Here is a 7,879-nt window from a genome sequence, read left to right on the forward strand (position 1 = left end):
ACATTATGAAAAGTGGAGAGAAGGAGAAAGAGAGAGGGAGGGAGGGAGAGAGAGAGAGAGAATGAATACTACATAAATTCTCCAAGTATTTTTGAAATAACTTACATTGTATTGGGAAAGATAGAGGCATCAGCAAAAAACTGCCCCTCAACAACATGAATAGGCATAATGACAGTAACAATAAAGTTGAACATGTTGGAAATTGTGAAACTGATACAGACAGAACAAGGCAAGGTTCTGATTCGGTGTTTTTCCAGTCTCTACGAGTCACAGTTGACTCCAGGGCTCCTAACAACTACGATACCTTGTTTATGGAACATCTGTATTAATCATCGGCAGTGCAATGGGTTTCTCTTATTTTTTTTTTTCAAATTAATAGAATTTTATTACAAGAATCAGATGCATTTTGAAATCAGGTGCATAGGACTTGACCGGCCTCATTCCTGTACCTGGAAAACTCCTAGCTATCACTCATCAGCCTGCTGGACAGTTCCTTTTTCACAGACTTAGACACCATCCAAAAATTTTCGGATATCCTTGTTTTTTAACTGTTGTAGTTTGCTGAATCAAAGCAGCTGAATTTAATATGAGCTCAATGTCATTTCCTTTAAGAATTAACTTATCTTTCTGGGTTTGAGATTCTGAACAAGCAACACCTGATTTCATTCGAACTCTCCGAATGCATTTTTCACCCAAAAAGTCTCTAATTTCAACCAGAGATCCACTCTCTTGAATCACAACATTGATGGGGAAATGAGCATACACAGACCTCATCTTGGTACGAAAGCCCAGTGTAACACCCTTGATCATCTTCTGCACATGGCCACAGATGGTGCGAACAGGAGCCAGTTCCTTCCTGTTTCCCCACCATTTGTCAACTCGAAGCCTCTTCTTTTTCTTTCCGAGGAGACTGAGCTCTACATTGATGTGATTGAAGTCCCTCCGCAAGGTTCCCCCTGGGCCTTTCACGATAACTGTGTGACCCTTCAGAGTAATGTCGTCATTCTCTGGAATGTCGACTGTCTGGTTGCTGAAAATGGTCTTCATTCTTGCAGTTAATGTGGCCGCAATGGGTTTCTCTTCTTATATAACTTTTCTGACCTTGAGTTTATAATTCTAGTCAAAGAATTGACTAGTCCACAATCTTTCACAGTTAGTTAGTTTATTATGAAATTAGCACAATTAAGTGTTCTGGAATTCCCATTCTTCTCAATGTTAGGCATTATTTGCTAATAGAGCCAAATACCTTTATGTAGTTAGCAAAGTATAAATAGACATTCTTCTGGTATTCTTTGGTTTCAAACAGGATCCATCTGACATCAGCAATTACACCTCTGGGGCAGTTCTCTATGCACTCTTCTAGCCATTTTTGAATGATCCACAGCAATAATTTGCTTGCATGCAATTAATGATATTGTTTGATAATTACATTATGTTTGATAATTACCTTTCGTAAGAATGGGAACAAATATGGATCTCTTCCAGTCAGTCAGCCACGCAGCTGTCCTCCAAATTTCCTGGCTTAGATTGGTGAGCACATTCAGGGTTGCATCTATCATTTGAAACATTTCAATGTGTGAACAGAGCAAGGAAATACAGCATGGTTTAAAGTTAGGAAAGGTTTATGTCAGGGATGTATCCTTTCTCCATACCTATTTAACCTGTATGCTGAGCAAATTATTTGAGAAGCTGGACTCTATGAAGAATGAAGTGGCATCAGGATTCTCAGAAGACTCATCAGTGACCTTTGTTATGCAGATGACACAACATTGTTTGCTGGAAAGTGAGGTGGACTTGAATCACTTGTTGTAGATGGTTAAACAGGACATCCTTCACTGTGGATTCTATTTAAACATCAAGAAAATAAAAATCTTTGCCACCGGACTGATAGGCAATATTATGATGGGCAGAGAAAGAATTGAGAGTGTCTATGACATTTTATTTGGAAGCACAATCAGTACACTTGGTACCAACAATCAGGAGATCAGGAGACAACTTGCACTGGGAAAGTCTGCAGTCAGGAACTTGTCCAAATTATTGAGGAGTGATGATGCCATTTTGGAGACAGAGGTGCCCCTGATTCAGACCACTGTCTTTACAGTCACTTGCTATGCAGCCAAGAGCTAAAAAATGACAAAGGATGACATAAGAAGAATTGATGCCTTGAAACGTGATATTGAAGGAGAGTGCTGAAGATTCCATGAACTGCCAAAGGACAAATAGATGAATCTTGGATAAGGTGTACCCAGAGTACTCCTTGGAGGCAAAAATGATGAAGCTTTGTCTGACAAACTTTGGGCTTGTTGCTGAGAAGATTATTCCTTGGAGAGAGACATCATACTTGGAAAGGTGGAGGGTCAGTGAAAGAGAGGAGGACTCTCAACAAGGTGGGTTGACACAGTGACTATAGCAATGGGCTTGAGTGTGTCAGAGATTGTGGGGCTGGCACAGGACAGTGTTCAGATTGGCTATAGGGTCATTATGCACTGTAATCTACTCAACAGTACCTAACAACAGCAACATGCAGTTAGAGTAAAACCATGCAGTAGGATGACCATGTAGGGAATTGGTCAATTACAGAATGAGTTTACAAAGGAAAATCAGTTTGCAGTCTGGCTGAGATATCTTTGCCTTGAAATTGGTAAGAAGTGTGCTTTAAAGCAACTAATCTAACTGATTCTAAAAGAGCTATACTATGAGTTAAAATGCATTAATACTACTAGAGACAGAGCAAGACTGTGTGAGATGGTGCAAGACTGTGCAGCTGTATGAACACTGAGAACTATGGGGTATGGAGGAAGGTGACTGCATTGGGTTTGCCATCTAACGAAGAGAGAGGTCAAGACTGCCAAGAGAGATCTGGGTGACCTTGGCAGATTTTCTTGGCTCTTGACGGAGTAAAAGAGCCATAGCACTTCCAGGAGAAAAGCAACGAACCAGTGAGGCCCAAAGGCAGAGTAGAAATTAGAAATTGTGTAGGCTCCCAGGAAGTGTAGTGGTACCTGCAGACAGAGAACTGTGTGTGGCTAAGAGAAGGGGCATGCATAGCTGGTGAGACTGTAGCTGACCTTCCAGTAGGTGTTCACAGGCAGTTAATAACAAGGAAGGAGATCGCCCATCCTTCTTCCTCAGAGTAGCTGGTGGATTCAAACTGTGTGCCTTCACGATTGCAGCACAGCTTCTTGCCACTAGGCCACCAGTATCATCTGTAAATTCTGTGAGACAATTGCAATACCTTATTGAATCCAGCAGAGAAACAAAGCAGAATGCCATGGCTAGGATAGCGGTGGGTATGGGATTGGGGTGGAATGGGGAGAAGGAAGGTGTCAGAAACAGTGAAGAGAGTTATGTCTGACTTCCACATCACAGAAAACAGTTTTGTTCTGATCTTGATGATCAACATATCTTTTGAATTGAGAAGCTTTATTTTTTATTTACTGAGTAGCTATTGATCCTGAATTTTATCATCTCACCAAAGCACTTTTTCATTAGAATATAATATGATAAAAACTGATCAAATCTAACATCCTCATTTTATAGATCCTGTTGTTGAAACTGAGCAACTTGCTCCAATTCCAAAAGCTAATCAGCTAAATAATTGCCTTATACATTAAAATTTATATCTATTTGACTGATATTATTTCCACTAAATCACTTTGAAAAAAATTTCTCCCTACACATTCCTATGATGTTGTTATTAGGTGCTGTTGAATTGGTTCTGGCTCAAAGCAACCCTACGTACAACAGAGCAAAACACTGCCAGTTCCTCTACCCTTGGCATTTAAGTCACACCAATGAGTCAACACTATACCATCCCCATTACCTTTTCTTTCAACTTGTTTTTTTCTCTTCTTGTGTTTAATTATAAACCAAGTATTTCTGCTTAAAATAATAGTCTGTAGCTATTGAACATCTAAGGTATTTTCTTTTGCTGGAGTATATGCAGTCAAGCATATTCATTTTGTAAAAGAAAACTTTATTTTCTCTTTTTACTTTTAAGATCCTGGCTATATTCTATAGAAATAACTTGGCTGAATTATGAATTCTCCTGTTAGGGGATACTTTACTGGAAGACAAGAGTGTGTTGTTATGTGCCTTTGAGTCAACTACAACTCACAGTGACTCTATGAACAATAGATCTGAACCTTGTTCTATACTGTACTATCCTCATAATCTGTAACATACTTCAACTCATTCAAGTTCATCTTGTTGAGAGTCTCCATCATGTTCTCTTATCTATAATTTTCCCAACGTGATGTCTTTTTCTAAGGACTGGCATATCCTGACAACATGATCAAAGTAAGTAATATGAAGTTTCATCATCTTTGCCCCCAAAAAGCATCCTGGTTGCACTTCTTCTAAGACAGACTTATTTATTCTCTTGGCAGTCCTTGAGATTCAATACTCTTCATCAACATGATAATTCGAAGACATCTATTCTTCTGTCATCCTTATTCATTGTTCAGCTCTCTGATGCATAGCAAGTAATTGCAAAGACTATGACTTGGTTCAGGCACATCTTAGTCTCTAAACTAACATTATTGCTCCACAGTCCTCTGGAGAGGTCCCTGATGCAATTCCCAATGCAATCTGTCTTTTGATTTCCTGGCTGATGGTACTACAAGTGTTGATTATGGCACCAACCAAACTGATGCTGTCAACAATCTCAATTTCTTCTCCATCTATCATGATGCTGCCAGTTGGCCCAGTGGTGAGAATCTTTGTTTTCCTGATGTTGAACTTCAATCCATATTGAAGGCTGCAGTCCTTAATTTTCTGCAGCAAGTACGTCAATGTTTAAAATTAAAAAGAGAGTGCATCAGAGTTATATTCTTTCTGCATACCTGTTCAGTCTGTATTGTTGTTGCTGCATACTGTTGAGTCAGAAACCAACCCAAAGCTGACCATCCAGCACATTTTCAGAGGCAGTTAATCGTATGGGAGGGGTTTACCTCTTCTCCTATTGCAGAGAGGCTGGTGGCCTTGTACTGCATGGCTTCAAGATTACAGTGCATCTTCTTGCCACTAGGCCTCCAGAGCTTCCTTTCAAATCTGTATACTGAGGAAATTATTTGAGAAGTTGCCCTCTATGAAGAAGAATGTGACATTAAGATCAGAGGAAGACTCATCAATAACCTGCATTATGGAGCTGACACAACCTTCCTTGCTGAAAGTAAGGAGGACTTGAAACATTTGTGTAAGATCAAATAGTATGGATTCCATTTCAACATCAAGAAAACAAAAATTCTTAACACTGGGCCTATAGGCAACATCATGATAGATGGAGAAAAGATTGAAACTTTAAACAACTTCATCTTTCTTGGATCCTCAATCAACACTTTGGTATTAGCAGTCAGGAAATCAGGAGACATATGGCACTAGGAAAGCCTGCAGTTAGGGATTTTGCTAAATGATTGAGGAGGTTGAGGATTAAGGTGTAGCTTATTCAGGCATGGTCTTTCTGATCACTTGCTATGCATCTGAGAGCTGGACAATAAATAAAGATAGAAGAAGAATTAATGTGTTTGACCTGTGGTTTTGGAAAAGAGTATTGAACATCCCATAAATAGCAAATATGTTTTGGAGAAAGTATGGCCAGAGTGTTCCTTGGAGGCAAAGATGATAAATCTTTGCCTTACATACTTAGGGCATCTTGCTAGGAGGGGCAATTCTGTGGGCATGGACATGATGCTCAGAAAGGTGGAGGGTCAGTGAAGGAAGGGAAGACCTTCCACCATGTGAATTGGCCAGTGATTGTTTCAATGGGCTGTAGTGTCTCAGGAAGAGTGAAGATGGCACAGGATAGGACAGGGTTCAGATCTGTTGTTCGTAGGCTTGCTATGGGTCACACTCGACTCCACAAGCACCTAACAATGACAGCAACAACAACTGCTAAAAGTATCTCAGTCATATAGTAAGCTTCTGCAAGTAAGGAAAAATCTGGAGGCAAAGTCTGTAAGGAGTTGTGTTGCTAACTCAAAGATGTCTCTTTTCTGATGGTTTGAATCTATTCATGACTCCTAGGGAGAAATATGGGCAATCTTATTCCATCCCATACAGCTTCAGAAAACCCACTGGAGGATCTGCTGTGTGCTGATTATGACTCGACAGCACTGAGCTTGAGTTTGAGCTATAAGTGTATTCATTAGAATGCCTTGAACTGTAAATAATAGAAAAATCAGATCATAATCTTAAAAGCATTTGTCATTTTCCTAACAAGAAGTCTGAAATTAGGTGACAATTCAAAGACTCAGAAACCCTGATTCATTTCATCTTGCCCTTCCAATACCCTTAGCTTGCTTGCTTTTGCGCTCTCATTTAAAGTCCCCTTGGGACAAGATTACTGCCACAGCTTTAGGCATCAAGTGTCCAGGAAAGCAAGGGGAAGACAATCCTTCTTTGCATCCCTTTTGTTTTACTATGAAAGAAAAACCCTTATCAGAAATATTTTAGTTAAAAAACTATTTTAGGAAAAGTCTTACTTGATTAGAAATAGGTCATTTTCCTACTTTCAAACACCGATAAAAGTCAATGAGGTCTCTATGATTGCCTTAGACTGTTGTTGCATAATATTCAATCGGAAAGGATTCATAGCTGACCCTCCAGTGGGTTTTAGTTGCACAGAAGAAGATTGTTCATCTTTCTCCTGTGGAGCAGCTGGTAGAATTGCACCATATTCTTTTCGTATGGCAGCATAACTCCTTACCCCTCGGCCACCTAGGGGTTAAGAAAAATCTGTGATCCATGGGGCCAAACCTATCCTGTCATTGTGCAAACCAAGCTTTACTGGAACATTGTTGTACCTATTCATGCACCTCTTCTCTATGGATATATTTTGTATTATTGTTGTTGCTGTGTACCATCAAGTAGGAACTGACCCATACCTGACCCTCCAGTGGGTTTTCAAATCGATGGAAGTTTTGAAAACCCTTTCCAAAACTCTCATTTCTGAGAATGACAGACCCTTTATATTTTGTTTCTCTTGCCATTTTACTCAAGAGCCTTAATAACATCTGTAGTTTATAGTCGTTTCTCTCTCAACACCTTCTTTTAGCCTTTGACAAAAATTTAAGAACTCTTGACAGCTGTGTCCCTGTAGGGAATGTAGGCTGGGGTTCAGTTATAAGTACAATTGAGTTTCAAATGTTTTCATCCTCCAGCACATGATAAGGGTGCCTCCCTATTTCCTATTTCTCTTGTGTCTGGTTTTCTTTCCTGGTTGGGTACTGTAGACCCGGTTGGTCTGAACTACTCTCAGAGTCTGAACTACTCTTTTTAGAACTAAGGTAGAATCACTGGGGAAAAGGTGTCTGGTGGAAATATTAGTCAGCATTTTGAAAATATGTCACCAAATTTTAGAGAACAATATGTGCCTATCTTTCAGAAACTTTGAAGCAGAAGAAAAGAAGCAGGAGGATTCTCCTGAACTCTACAGGTTCCGGTTCTATGACTTGGTGCTTGTGAGCTCGGGCTGTGGCTCGTTGAAAGGGTCGATGAGAGTAGAGGCAAAATATAGTCACCTACTCCTCCCCCTGTGTCTAAATCCTACATCTTTTTATCCAGGTGTAGCAACAGAGGATTTTAAAAATAGAAACACCGAACAAGGAACAAGGGTCTGAGACATAAAGGAGACTGCCTCACTTTGTTCAACAGACATTAGATGTTAGTTTCAACTTTTTGCATCTAATCTTATGGAGAGGTCTAACCCACAGTTTGATGGGGGGAAAAAATCAACTAGTGTGAAATTTTGGGATACAGAATATCTGTGAGTTAGAGCATGCAGACCTTCTTGACCCATTTTGTGGCTGAAATTTCTATTCAAAGAGGAGGCAATTCAATTGAGTTGATCTCATCTCACCTCCTCTTTCCTTGGAAATAA

General features: G+C 39.8%; 1 pseudogene; it reads right to left on the reverse strand.

Moving 5' to 3' along the window:
• Nucleotides 1–467: 467 nt before the first annotated feature.
• On the reverse strand, nt 468–1,047 carry LOC102859174 (annotated as a pseudogene).
• Nucleotides 1,048–7,879: the final 6,832 nt, after the last annotated feature.

The sequence above is a fragment of the Elephantulus edwardii genome, unplaced genomic scaffold (genome assembly GCF_000299155.1).
Source record: "Elephantulus edwardii isolate Elephantulus edwardi_28Jun2011 unplaced genomic scaffold, EleEdw1.0 scaffold00078, whole genome shotgun sequence".
Classification (NCBI taxonomy): Eukaryota; Metazoa; Chordata; class Mammalia; order Macroscelidea; family Macroscelididae; genus Elephantulus; species Elephantulus edwardii.